The sequence below is a fragment of the Montipora capricornis genome, chromosome 10, assembly GCF_036669925.1.
Source record: "Montipora capricornis isolate CH-2021 chromosome 10, ASM3666992v2, whole genome shotgun sequence".
Taxonomy (NCBI): domain Eukaryota; kingdom Metazoa; phylum Cnidaria; class Anthozoa; order Scleractinia; family Acroporidae; genus Montipora; species Montipora capricornis.
In genome coordinates, this window is record NC_090892.1 from 7,579,282 (window position 1) to 7,594,281 (window position 15,000).

Genomic DNA, 15,000 nt, shown 5'->3' on the forward strand with positions numbered 1-15,000 from the left:
CGAGGTTATTTATCACCAGGTAATTCCATCGTTTTGGAAATAGCAGCTGCTTTATTATTCATCAGCGTCACAAATTTCTTGCCGATTTTTGGGCTCATTTTGTTTCAAGCACGCTTCCAACAGACCTGTTTATTTTCGTGACGTATGCACGCACTGCGGGCCTACTGTCACCACAGAGACTCTTACACTCTTACTTAGACTCTTACAACCCGGTGACATAGTGTGTAGTGCACTACCACACAAAGACGAAACATAAAACTCTCTTTATGTTGAACGTTGTGGTGGAGATCTGCTTCAGTGGCTACCACAGATTCAACTGTTCGTTTGATGAGAAGATCGCCTCTCTGTAGATATGGTATATGACTGGTAAAGTTCACTCAGAGATTACACATAACTTACACAAAGGCTAAAACTTATAAACTTCTATGCGCCCGATGACGTTTACCTCAACCCATTAAATGTTAAGACTCAGTGGTTTTTACTTATCGTTTTACATCGAGACAAAATATTAGGTTTTTGTACCATTTACCCTCTCTCATTCGACCCAGCCTTGTCTTAACAATTATATTCCTATACGTAGAGCCGGCCAATAAGGTTAGTGATAAAATTTCATGAGCGTAGCACCTTATATTGTTACAACACTAATAAACTTGTGGCCCTCAGAATGAAGTTCAGACCCACAACACCGGGAACTTTGCCGTGGCCTGCTGTGGGATCTTTAAACGTCCAACAGAGTTTATGAACAAGGGTTGTGAGACGGGGCCTACACTTTATATTGTTTATCTAAGAAGACTTGAATCAAAGTCAATGTTATTACAAAGGCAACATTTTCTCCTCAGTTCAAAGATCCTGAGTGATTTTTGCCACGCTTGGATCAGGATCATGGGAGGAAATTGATGACAATTGCCACAAGAAACTCAATTAACCACCCACCATGCATGTCAAATATTTTGTTCCATCCTCATATATTTTATGGGATGAATACAGGAACTGCTAAAGTAAATTAAAGGCTGATAACAATATTCGAACGGGGTTATCGGGGATTCTGATAAAAAGTTACGCAGGCTGATGCGAAGCAACACTGAGCGTGTGATTGACATAGAAAGGTAATATAAAAACTAATTCACGTTTTACAAGATGATTTTTCTCGCCTTTTTTGCGTATATTTCATTAATTTACATTTCATGTTTTATCCGTGGAAGGCTGGAGATCGACAGCCGAAAGCTTATGTTCCTTTTTAAAACTATTAGCCAGAGAACGTTTTTATTGTATTTTAATATGTCTTACCCTGGCTGCGCCTCAATTGTTAATGAAATTTTAAGTTACAACTCAACCTAGTACATAATTCATTAAGTGCTAAGAGGGAGGATGCTTGAGAACGAATTTTAGTTTTCTGTAGTTTTTCTTACCTGTTGCAACCACTTTACATAAATTCATCTTAGTAACCAGAGGCAGCTCGAGTACGCTCCAAATCGCAAAATTATCTCGGCTACATAAGCGTCATGTCGGTAAATATGAACTCGGCGAAGACTTTCTCTGTATAATGGCCAGTGAGCTGGCTTTTCTTTTTCAGTCTTTCCTTGTTGTTTGAAGTTAGAATCAGAGGTAGACTAGCAACCTTTGTGGCATGGTTATGGTGTTGCTGCAAGAATCCCCTTACAGAGTCGAGTTGTTTTGTTTGTTAACCTTGTCTTGAGGTTGAGAGTTTGATTCGTAAAATTAATTTCTCTTTCTCATTTTACAGAGTGACCCTAACTTTTAGCTATGATTTTTCCTCAACTCAGCACCCAAACACACAATAGGGCCGTTTATACGAAAGAAAATAAGCCGCAGCTTACTCTGGCCACGGCGTACATAATACGGGAAAGGAACTATTTATACGAGTATACACTCCCCGGCCAGGATAAGCCGCGGCTTGAGAAAGCCGTGAACGCAGATTTTGTACCATTTACACGGGGTGTTCGCGTCTTATGCAATCCGCGGCCAGAGTAAGCTGCGGCTTATTTTCTCTCGTATAAACGGCCCTAATATTGCCCCACTGAATTACCTGCTAATTAGTGAATGTTTTCGTTCGTGGGCAGAAATCCCTTCTTGTAAGGTGGATTCTTCTGTCAACACCAAAAAGAAACCACAAAGGTTGCTAGTGATATTACTGCTGATATTACTATTAAATAACTAGACTTCAGATTATTTATTTAGGGCTGAAATAGGCACGTGCACTACTAAGAACAAGAGGCTGATAAAAATTTACGAACATGGTCATTGCAGAATCTGATATAAATCAGGCTTATGCGACGGCAACATTGAGCGTATGATTCATAGTAAGCTATACGAACTAATCAGTCGCGAATTTACCACTTTTTTTCCAAGATGAAATATTTTACAAACTACTTCTTAACCTAATTAATAATTTATTAAGTGTGAAAGAGGAAGGGTATTTAAAGAAGGTTTTAGTTTTATTTCCTTACTTGTTGCAACCATTTTAAGAGCCTAAATTTAACCTAATGATCAGAGTACGTTCCAAAACCCAAAATTATCTTCGCTGTATAAGCGTCGTCTCTTCCCACGGCTGTTATCTCGGTGAATATGAAAAGCAAACACTTTCTCTGTATCACGTTTTATTGGCCAGCGAGTTGGTTCTTCTGTCCAGTTTCATTTTTGAGAACCATATATGTCGATGATGTCATCTTTGCGATAGGCCCGGGAATATAGCGGAACGTGTTTTGTCGCATTTCAGTAATTCAGTTGAAGTGTGGTAAAATCTTTATTTTACAAGGGTTGCACTTTATAGACAAAGGCGAATAAACTTGTCGACCACGATCAGATCAGAATCTAACATCGGGAACTCCGTTTTCTGCTCACTTTTCGAATAGTGTGTGGAATCTTTAACGTCCCACAGAGCTGATCAACAAGGCTTGTTAGACGGGCCCTACGGTTTACAGTCCTTACCTGATTAGTTTAGATAGATGCTTGTCTTTTGTCGATTTAATGTCTGCAGGGCGGACCAGGGCAATCTAGAGACTACATGTGTTAGTGTTTTTCAAACTCCTTTCCTTTTTTTTTTTTTGTCAAAGGGGAATTTCCTCCCAACCTTTCAAAAGTCAAACGGCTCACTCCACCAAAAACGGCCTATTGTTTTGTAGCATTCCTTAATTAAGCTTTCTTTCAGGGCATCGTAAAATCTTTTATTTTCTTTTATGGCACTGGCTCCGCTGATTCAACCAATCAACAGATTAAATTACCTTTTTTCTTATTCCTTTTGTTCACGCGAAGTGTGGTTTGAAAACGAAAATACAGAGATCAATTGTAGTGTAGAATGGAAAAAAAAGTATCACGCAAAACAAATTATTGCTGTATTATGTAGTTAATACATTTCACAACCCTTGGTGAAGTTAAAGCTTCTTAAAAGTTTCTTAATAGAGTCAACAGGTTGTTCAAAACGACCGAAATTTGAGCCTTTAGTGTGAGTGACCTGAAAGTCGTTGAAATGGTCCACAAGTTTATTAGCCTTTGTCTATTAAGTGCAACCCTTGTAAAATAAAGATTTTACCACACTTCAACTGAATTACTGAAATGCGACAAAACGCGTTCTGCGGCTGTTTACCCGGGTCTATCGCCAAGATGACATCTTCGACATATATGGTTCCCAAAATTTTCTCGAGGACCAAAAGCATTGTTGAAGTATTTAGAAATAGAAATTTGTATTCATAAATATTAACTTGTGTTAAAACTTCAAAACCATCAAAATGAACAATAAAGCTATCCAGGGATGAACACATTAAACAATGACAAGCAAATTAGAAACCATTGCCGGTAAAAGCTACATTTTTTCCGGGACCCTGAATTCACCAAAGTTGACGTCATATTTTAAAATATGTTGTAATCATTGTGAACCATATCAATAAATTATAATTGTACCAGCAACCTTACCAATAAAAAGACAAGCTTAAGATATCCATATACAACAACATCCCTTATCAAACGCACAGCTTGAATCGGTTGGTCTTCGCTTTCTGGGCAGATATCTCACCTCGAGTTGCAGGATGAAGAATTTTTTGAGTTCGGTCGTTCTCGTGCTTACGCTGGTCCACAGCCAAAAAGATGTTTATGCGCATACGAAAATGATTGAGCTCACTACACCCAGAGTGACGGTTAGAAACACAGAGGATGCGCTTGAGAACCTCATTCAAGAAGGCAAACCTATTCCAGACAGGGAATATTGGTTTCTTTCACCAACATGCACGAAATTGGACATGAAATGTCTAAGAACAGACTATGGATACCACCGTTGCGATTTCGAGAAAACGTGTTATGTTGTAGGACTCCCGTGGGATGAGTTAAGGGGGATCGTTTCATTGCATGTGATTTCAAAGGACAAAAGTGAAAAGACACCAGGCGGCACAGTGTTTGCCAACACGCCAAAATACCAAGCAGTAATTCTCCCGTTCGCCCAGACCGAGGATACTTACATGATTCTGGATCCAGACAGGGCTCCTTGGTTTTTCACCGCTCCGCTGACTGGATGCGACATTTTCGTAGCAACTGCTGAAAACCAAGGTAATAAGCCCCTTGTAATCCACTCCAATCGGAACCAGATCACGGACCAGATAGAAAATCTCAAGACGAAGGGAGACTCTGTTAATAGCATGCTGGCGAAGTTAAACGGTAATTACAGGGTAATTGCCCGAGCTTACTTCCTACCCACAAATCCGCCAGATTTAGTTCACAGCGTCAAAGCTTATATAGATCAGTATGTGCAAAACCACCATCAGCAAGGTATACAATTGCTTACTTACAACAATGACATCAAGAAACAGTTGTTCTATTTTTTTGGTCATTATGTGATGGAACAACAACTGGCGCGTTGGAGGTTTTATCTCAAGGGACAGAAAGATGGTGCCCTATCTCACTTTGACGTATCCCAACAGGGAAACGTGATGAAATGAAGCAAACCCTGGTAAATCGCCCATCAAGAAAATAATCTTATTACTCTCATGTTTAGTATCTAAACTAAAAACTCTTTAACCTTACTGTTATCAGAGCCCCAATTTTCACCACAACCGCAGTGCAAATTCTATATAACTTTTGTTCTGGTTTTCTGAAAGGCAATCACTGTATCAGATTTTTTTTTTCTGTAGTAATTGCCAGTTCATAAACCCGAAAACAAACAACGCTTATAAAAGTCAGAGATTTATACTAATTAATCCCCAAGGCTCTTTGTTTTCAATTTCACCAAGAGAGGAAAACGGTAAGAAAACGGATCGCCCATACATGTCCCTCTTCCAATTATGATAGTTAAAAAACCTAATTTTAGCTGCGCAGCTATTTTTACAGAGGCACCTGATTGGCCAGTTGTAATGACGTATTGAAATTTTAACTATGCGCGGCATTGAAAACGAGAACTTGTAAAATAGCTAAAATAGATTTTTAGAAAACTATGGGAGTAATAAAGCTGATTGTCTTCTGCATAACTGTAAAGCTTGGTCCTCCCAACGTGGAAGAAGAGATCGTTGATAAAAATGTTAAATAGCGTTGGTCCTAAGACCAGACGCTTCCCCAGCTGTAGCCTGTTTCAGGCTCCCAGATAGTAGGGAAAGAGAAAAAATGAGAGCAAAAAATGAGTAGGGGCTTGGGTCGAGGAGAGGCGGGGGAGCTTGTAAGCATCTCTTTAAATTCTTCATTCCGTCTACTTTGCAAATAACCTTTCGCCATTCAAAATGTCAATGTCAAGGTGTTGAAAATGGGCGGCCTTGTGTGGTTCCGCGCGAGTTCAAGCACGACCGTAAGCTTTAAGCTTGGAGAGAAGAGGTGGATACTGAAGTACACTTGATGTAACGCTTTGGAGAGATCCATAGGGAATCGCAACAAGCTCATGCCTATCACGCATCGCCGTTATAATAACCATACTCTTGAATGATGATTTTTAAGTGATATAAACTCCTTTTGATAAATTTCGAACTGAAAATACCTGGCGAGAAAACTGTCCCAAGTTCTGACTTCAATCCTTGACAAGTGAATGGAACATAATGAATGAATGTGATAAAAACGGTGAACAAGCGCGAAAACAAATTTACAGAATTAGTGAAAGATATTGCTATTATAATTAAATTAGGCTCAAAGACAAAAGCGTTGATGCTATCGTCAAAATTTTTCAATTTCCTCTTCTTTATTCTTCCAAGCCTCGAGCGCCAGGCTAAATATTCTAAATAAACGACGGGATGATCTATCATGGCTGTGTCCTATGCGAGAAGACTAGACACGGTTCATACGTTACGTTTATGCTTGTAGAATCAACGGAAATGTGTCATACCTTGTAAAAAAACAACATCTTTTGTTGGTATATGTATCGGAGAGCCAGAACATTTACGCATGCGCTGACAAAATTTTTGAACAAGAGAGAAGGGGATCCAGTCGCAGTATCTCTGGACATCGCGCCAGAGGGTCGTACCTGACGATCGAGCCCGGGATTTCGACCGGCGCATCTCTTTCGGACGTGGTTGGTCCTTCGCTGCCTTCAGACACCTTCCTCCCGGTGGGCAGTGAGGGAGAGAAATGTCGTCCCTAGACTATACGAGACAGATCCCTTTCTTACACACAGCTCAGTTCTGCTCTCGTCAATCTAACGTGCGATTTCATACATACATACATACATACATACATATATGCTATTCTCCGGCTTAGGTCAGTCCGTTTAGGGAAAAACTGTATAAACAGGCGAATAATGTTTTACGTATAAAAATGCTTTGTCTTGTTTAAAATGAAACGAAAGATCGTAAAACAGAAGGAAAGAATTTAGTGAAAAATACTCAAACATTTCAGTCTCTGCCTTCATATCTTATTATTTCAAGTATTTGTTATTTGCTGCGGTTCGAAGAATAGCAGCAAATCGTTGTTTTCACGGTTCGCCGGTTTTTGACAGTTTCTATGGCGATGCAAGTACTATAAGGGCGGGATTTTGCAGCATCGAGCCATTCTATGCTGACCTTGCTGCCAACTTGCTCTCGTTTCGAGATTTGTTTCAACTCAAGTTTTTTCACGTTAGCCTAGTTCACAGTACTCAACACCTAAGGGCCAATAGACCATTTTACAGTTGCAGCTAAGTTACCTGGCCTACGAATGGAAGCGAGGCTGCGGGTGACCCTGTTTGGATACAAACCTCCGTGCTTTTGTAATGTTAATACGGACTAATTAGAATTACAACAACACAATTTGCATGATAAAAGCAGTCGGGGCTGTATCAATGCAAGGTCACCGGCAGCCTCGCAGCCATTCATAGGCTACGTCGCAGAGCAAACAACTGTAAAATGGCCTATCTGTCTTCAGATTCTGTATTTAGGACGCAACGTTTTTTTCCAGAATTCCAAACAGATGGATCCAGCCTTTTAAGCCGAACTTGACCGGCAGCAGTCCAGCATGCTTGAAAAGCTCTCTTCAATCATCGACAACAAGCTAGACTCAATGAAAAGACAGCTGGAAAAGGCCTCCAACACCCAAATGAGTGAATTAAAAAAGATCCGCCTTACGGAACCACGTACATTCAAAAAGAAAGGGCACGAACAACAATTCAAACACAACCAGCAGGTGAATTCCGTGGTCAGTGAAGCCAAAGACGCCGTCAACAGCGGAAAACAGGACGCATGTATCGCTAAACTGAATGAAGGTATTGAGCTTAATGATCGACGCCAAAAGCTCAATCTAATAGCAGACAAATCTGAGTATGGCTGGAAAACTGTCGGCGAATACATAGGCAACGAAATCGCCGATAACGACCAGGACGCCAAGAAAATGAAAACGGCCAAAAAGACGCTCAGAGAAAACTTGCCGAAACGCGCGCCTCCAAGGCTGCGAAGGCTCGCTCCTGTTCATTCAAGTCTACGAAAGCAGTGGGAAGCACAGCCATTTCGCCATTACAAAGCTCGTTCGCTTTCCCATCAGGGAATTACACATTCCGTTTTTCACAGTCCGTGGGTCCCACAAGAAATATCGGTCCATTTGTAGGCGGTCTTGGCCAGAAACGTGGCACGTGCTTCAACTGTGGTAAACCATGCCATTGGCGAAATGATTGTCCTTTGTTGGTCGTTGAACAGACGCAACCAGACGGAAAGAAGTTATGTCATCATTTTATTGATTTGTGTGATAACGAATCCCAATCGGGGAGCAATGATGCCTTGGAGCATGTTTCTGAAATAGATAATAGACCCTTTGAGAAGGCAGATTTTCTAGAGCGGGAATGCCGTCCAGACAGCGTTCGAGGGAGGCTTAAAACAAATGTTTGAGCTTGGAAAGAACTAGAGCCCACTGAAGCGGTTCTGAGTGCAATTAAAGAGGGTTACAAATTACCATTACACAGTATTCCGGAGTCTTGCGTTTTGCGCAATAACAAATCTGCCTTAGACAATAACGACTTCGTCACGGAGGCCTTAAATGATCTCTTAGCCACCCAGGGTAATTTCGTCGTTGAAAGCCAGCCATGGGTAGTAAATCCTCTCACTGTGTCAACTCGGGACGATGGGAAAAGGCGATTGGTACTTGATTTACAGGATGTTAACCCTCCACCTTTTTATTAATTTCAAATGCGAAGACATAACCACAGCCCAGGATCTACTAGGGAAGGGTTATTATCTGTATACATTCGATATCAAGAGTGCTTATCATCACGTTGAAATTTTTCAAAGTCATCGAACGTACCGTGGATTCCAATGGTCCTATCGAGGTACTGCGACTCATTTTGTTTTTAACGTGTTACTGTTTGGTCTGTCCACCGTGCCTTATATATTCACCAAACTCTTGAAACCTCTGCTAAGTCATTGGAGGGGTTCAGGTAAGAGAATTTTCTTGTTTTTGGACGATGGTCTAGGCGGCAATTCTTCCAAAGAGTCTACTACTGTTGATGCCAAAGCAGTCAAAGAAAATCTTGGCCGATTGGGCTTTGTTCTCAGCGAAAATAAGTATGCTTTGGAACCATCCCTTACCCAGACCTGGCTGGGTCACGTTTTCAATATGTCAGAAAACCGTTTGTACGTAACTGTAAAAAAGGTTGTCAAAATTAAAGGAAGCCCTTTCATCAGTTCTGGAAAGAACTGACAACGTTTCAGCCAAACTCCTAGCCCAGGTTACCGGCCGCATTATATCCATGTCAAAACCCACTGGTTCGGCCATTTATTTGTACACCAGACACATGTATTTCGCGATAGAGACTAGGCAATCGTGGGACGCCATTATTCCTTGCTCTTCAAAGGTTAGAGAAGAGCTACAACTCTGGGATAAAAATGTGGGTCAGTTAAATGGCAAGAAGCTGTTCGACGAGCCTCGTGTTTTTGATTCCGTGGTTAATTGAGATGCATCAGAGCAGGGCTTTGGCGGTTACGTAGTTTCCGCAAAACACAATTTGGTCTGTCCGGGACAATGGCAAACTAATGAAAGGGGAAGGAGCTCTACTTGGCGAGAGTGAAAGCTGTACACAACGTGTTATTGTCCATTGGACATAGCCTTAGGGACATGAAGTACAATGGCATACTGACAACCAGAACATCGTTCGTGTTATCGACAGAGGATTGATTTAAGACATTGCCTATTTGTGTGCTGAAAGTCACGTTGTGGTTGTCCGGGTGTGGGTACCCCGGGAGCAGAACAAGTTGGCTGATTACCTCAGCAAACTTACAGACGTTGATGATTGGGGTATGAGTCCAGACATTTTTCGGTGGATCAGCACTCTATGGGGCCCTTTTACAGTTGACAGGTTCGCAACTTGGTATAACGCCAAATGTCGTAGATTTAATTCCCGCTTCTGGAATCCTGGCTCCGAGGGCTTGGATGCTTTTACACAAAATTGGCAGATGGAAAACAACTGGCTGGTACCCCCACCAAGCCAGATAATTAGGGTATGGCGCCACCTTAAGCTTTGCAAAGCAGAAAGGGCTTTAATAATACTCCTGTGGAAAGGAGCTTTGTTTTGGCCCTGTGTATGTCCAGATGGGGTTCATTTAGCTAAACGTGTTTTGGACTGGGCTGGAGTTCCAGAATTCAGCTCGGCCGCCACGACAAGGGGCAGGACTTATAATTCTATGTTCCGTGGTAAACGTCTCGAATTCAAACTTACAGCTTTGTACATAAACTGGCAGTATATTCGCCCGGGAAGCGGTGACAGAGGTTTTTGCTTGTCAACAGAAGGTTTGTGTGAACATTGCATTCGAGGTTAAATAAATTCTTAACTTAACCGTCTACGGCAGGAGCGAATTGCAGCCCACAGGACGCAAGAAAATAAAAAACCGCAGGTGGTTTATGAAGGAACCCACTGGTGGTTTTGAACACCAGACCCTTGAATATCGTTCATTACACTCAAAGGTAGTGTTATAAGATTCATAGTAGCATGTTAGCGTCGGATATGTCTTCAATCTCATATTTGTTTTTATGACGCACAGTCTCTCTGTCTCTCACAGGTTTAAACCTTTTTGATCAAGGCCCGTGGAAGGAGCTTCAAGACCGCACAGGATGCGGCCGCGGAAACAATCATCTCACCCGTTTGTTTGAAGTGTTAAAACAGTCTTTTCTTGAAAAGCTTGTGGAACAGTTGTTAACCACACTAGTTCTTTACATCGTTGGATTAACTTCGTACGCGACAATAATTTAGTTGTTTTCCCAGTTGCTGCTACCGATGCCGCTTTGTATGTGTCTGCCTCCGTGATCTAAACTTGTTTTTGCGCTTTAAAATGGGTTCACAACATTGCTGGGGTTTCTAACCCTATGGTTAGCCCTTTCTTTAGAAATGTACTAGAGGTAGCTAAACGTCAAAGTGCTAAACCTGTAGCAAAGAAATCATCCATTTCTCCTGAAGCTCTTACAGCATGTTGTACTGAATACGAGCATTCTAGGGAGCTACCAATACGTAGGGATATTTCTATGGCCTTACTGGTGTTCGCAGGGTTCTTTCGTTTTAATAAGCTTGCAGCCCTTGCAATCCACGACATCAGTATTAGTGAAACTCACTTAACTGTCAAAGTGACCAAGGGTAAGACCGATCAATGTCGAAAAGGTAATGAAGTAGTAATCAGCAGATCTGGAAAAGTGTCTTGTCCTGTTCTTAATTTGGAAAGATACATGGCTTTAGCAGGCCTTAATACATCACACAAGACATCAGATTATTTGTTCAAGCCCTTAGTTAAGGTCAGTTCTGGGTATAAAGTTATTGAGAAAGTGAAACCGCTTAGCTATACTCGTGCCCGAGAATCTATAGTTGGCCTTCTAGGTAAGTTTGTACCTACTACGAATATTTTTAGTTTGCATTCATTTAGAGCGGGAGGGGCAACTTCAGCGGCTAACGCTCAATTCCCCGATAGATGCTGGGAACGACGTGGCAGGTGGCAGTCAGACTGCTAAGGTTGGCTACGTCGAGGATTTCCTCGCCAATCGTTTACTCGTTTCCCAGTCCCTGGGGATTTGATTTGATTCTAGTACTGACATTTTGTATTACAGAAGTATTGCAGAAGTCAGTTCCCCTCTTTAACAAGTGACAAGTTGTGTTTGATTTGTTCTCTATTAGAGGGGATAGGGGAAACTTAAATTTGTTCTCCGCCAAGTCGTTCACAAATCAGTGCAAAATTTAGAAGACATTAAGTCATGCAAACTCCTCAGCGTTGCGATTTGTTTGTATGACTATTTTAGCTACAAGACCGTATTTTCTTAAATAAGGCAAAAAAAAATCGAGATTATAAAATAGAACTCCAAAGAAAATAACGGATGTCAAAAAAAAATACTGAGTTGCAAGAGACTACAGTGCAGTGTAAGTTGTTTTAAGTTCAACGGCATGTCAACAGTTCACGCGAAAACCAACAACTCGAAAAACAGCAGACCAGCAAGGTGTATTTAGCAAAATCATGTGAATACTCGCCTTTTTGAAGAAGAACCAGGCCTTTTATTCCAATGCTGATGTTTTTCTTCTCTTTGCAACCTTTAGCAAGAGAAAACGTGCATTTTAAGAGGTAAAATTCAACGCTTCGTCCCGTCGTAGTGCAAAAAAAAAAACTTTAAGATTTCCCGCGAATTCCGGACCGGGCAACTGGTCCGAATGGAAAAACGATGGACCGACCAAGAGCTCGTTATTAGCCAATCAGATTCAAGGATTTGGGATTCCGGCCCCGCTGAGATGCTTCAGAAAAAAAATTAGTAAATTCTATTAAATCTCAATTTCAGAGCAGTTACAAGAGCTAATATCTTCGAGACATTACTACATGACAAATACGGATAGATAATATAACTAAAAATATATAATTTTTAAAGATTAATTAAAAAGAAAAGCGGCTGTACAAAATGCGGCAAAAAGATTAGCAAGAAAGTGGTAACTAGATAAATAACAAAAGTTCTTAACGAAAAATCATGAAATAGACGAGTGAAAGCGCTGCTTAAAACGCAAACGCGTGGAAGGTAACATTCGTAGGCGCGGTTTGATTCACTTTTTAAAATGCCGGGCGGCGCTAACTCCTGGACCATCGGTCAACACTCGTGGCCATCCCTCAAACCGACATTTCCCTTTTTAATCAACTCACACGACGTTCAATCTACTTTAGACTTCAAATCTGCTTCAAAGAGACAAACATTTTAAATATGCAGAGAAGATTCAGATTAGGCGAGGCAAAGAGTTGAACCCAAATCGATGGTTTTTTCATTGCAGTTCTGGTTTTTATACCTAAATATTGTAGATCAGCGCGGCTTAGCTTAGAAACACTATTTCTTGTTGAACTAAAGCTCCAATTCTCCCTGTTTTCATTTTTTTACAGTGGTAAGCTTGTCATATTAAGATGGGATATTGCGTCGTATAATTGTTCCCAAAAGCCCAATGTCATTTTGAGGGATGGCCGTGAGTGTTGACCGACACATCTTGGTTTCAACTTGTACCGAATAAAAATAAAAATATGCTTTTGCGTTTGGGTCAGTACCGGCGGTAGTTCACACGCCTATTGCATTACATTTCATCCGCATTTTCTTTTTCTGCGCATATGTGAACCACGCTTACAGTCCTCTTTGAGTTACCTCGGGCATTGAATGACAAATTTAAAAAAAATAGCGAGAAAGTGGTAACTGGATAAATGACAGAAACCCTTAACAGCAAATCATATAAACAAAGACATTAGGGCCCAATTGTTCAAAGCCCAATGAGCTAATCCTAGGTAAAGTCTCTGTTACGAGCCTGAAGGCCCATTAAGGCCGGCGCTTATCTCCGGTTTCCGTAGCATGAAGCGACTAGGAGTATTTATGCTCCCCCCTGGATGGGATGAAAGTCCATCGCAGGGTTACCCCCAGCATTACGCCGGTACCCATTTATACACCTGGGTGGAGAGAAGCACCGTGCATGAGAGTAAAGTGTCTTGCCCAAGAACACAACACAATGTCCCCGGCCAGGCCCCGAACCAGGACAACTCGATCCGGAGTCGAGCACACTAACCACGAGGCCACCGCGCCCCCCACCTCGTATTATTGAATTGCGCTCGACAGTCGCTTTGCAAGCAAAGGAGAAGGGTATGGAAAGAAACAATCTTATAGGAAGAAACAATCATAAGGTGCGCGATCGTCATTTGCGCATATGACGTATCAATGCACGTATGACGTAATTCAAGATGGCGCTGAAAAAAGCAGACGAACGAAATTTGCAGTGGGCTTACCCTATGCACAGGATACCCAAATTTAGAAATTGCGTTCGACATTAGGAGAAAGCAATTAGTGTAAACTTAAATTGCAGTTTTCGTTTAACTCATAGAAAAAGAAAAGTTTAGGCTTACTTCACATGTTGGTTTTCTTCAGCATATTAAACTATCATTGTTAAGACCTTTGTTTTTTGTTAAAACCCTTTTTGTGGGCAAAATTCAACCTCGATCCCGGTTGGAATTGGAATCGCGGATGACCCGTTTCATAAAGCTGGGGTTTTCATCACGAACGTTTCCGTTTTGCTAGTTTTAAAGAATTGAACTATTGTAATGCCTTATATTCATTAGCAACCAAGAACATATGCTTTCTTTAACTAGCGTTTTAAATATTACAAGTAATTAATTCAAATTTATGCCTTTTATCCTTACATGTGTGTCAAGAGCGCAACAGCAACAAGTTGCGATTATCAAATCAACGGTCAAGCTATTAGATGGAGTCTATTCAGTCATTTTTAACAAATCCTGGATGGGGAAGGGGCATTCATGGGTAATTTTAATGTTTCGGTCCTGAACCCCCTTATCGGAAATGAAAAAAGTTTATACACGTGCGGTTTCTGATAAAAATTTGATGTCCAAACACCGCTTACCTAAACATAGTCCTTCTTTGAGGAGTAATCCAGTAGTTTTCATTGGTCCCCATGACCTGTAACTTCTTTTGCTATCAGGGCTACAATTGTAGGTGCATTATTTCTTTTGTATCATCTATTGCTTCGCTCTCCAATCACAGAACGCGTTTGGAAAGCTGCAGGGTCTTCCTCTTGAGAAAGCAAAGAACCAACAATTTCACAGATATTGACATAGGATCACCCTGGGAATGCCAGAAATTTACAATTCGAATGCTTGCCTTTTAAAACTCTCCGACGGGGGATACCCCCCATCCCCTGCTCTAGAAGAGTCCGTCGGCCCTGCAAACACCACTAGACTACGACCAGAAGACTTTTCAATGATTTTCTGGGGAGGATCCAGAATTTTCTTGAATAGGTGGGTAATTTTCTCGAGGACCAAAAGCATTGTTGAAGTACTTAGAAATAGAAATTTCTATTCATGAATGTTAACTTGTTTTAAAACTCAAAACCATCTAAAATGACCGAAATTTGATCCTCAATTTAAGGCCGAGTGACCTGAAAATCATTGAAAAGTTTTCAAGTCGTTTTTCTTGAATGGATCGGTAATTTTCTCGAGGACCAAAAGCATTGCTGAAGTAATTGGAAGTTTATATTTATAAATATTAACTTGCGATAAAACTTCCAAACCATCAAAATGAGCAATAAAGCTCTCCAAAGGTGAACACATTAACAATGAG

The 15,000-nt window shown here is 41.0% G+C and overlaps 1 protein-coding gene and 1 long non-coding RNA gene across 2 annotated transcripts in view; one reads left to right on the forward strand and one right to left on the reverse strand.

The window, feature by feature from the left end:
• LOC138022341 (uncharacterized) overlaps window positions 1-10,624 on the forward strand; it is a 22,848-nt gene extending 12,224 nt beyond the window's left edge. The window contains exon 3 of the long non-coding RNA XR_011126562.1: window positions 10,440-10,624. This is a non-coding gene — a long non-coding RNA (uncharacterized lncRNA). The remainder of the gene's footprint in view (window positions 1-10,439) is intronic.
• LOC138022335 (uncharacterized) overlaps window positions 1-15,000 on the reverse strand; it is a 230,625-nt gene that overhangs the window by 98,793 nt on the left and 116,832 nt on the right. The window lies entirely within an intron of this gene.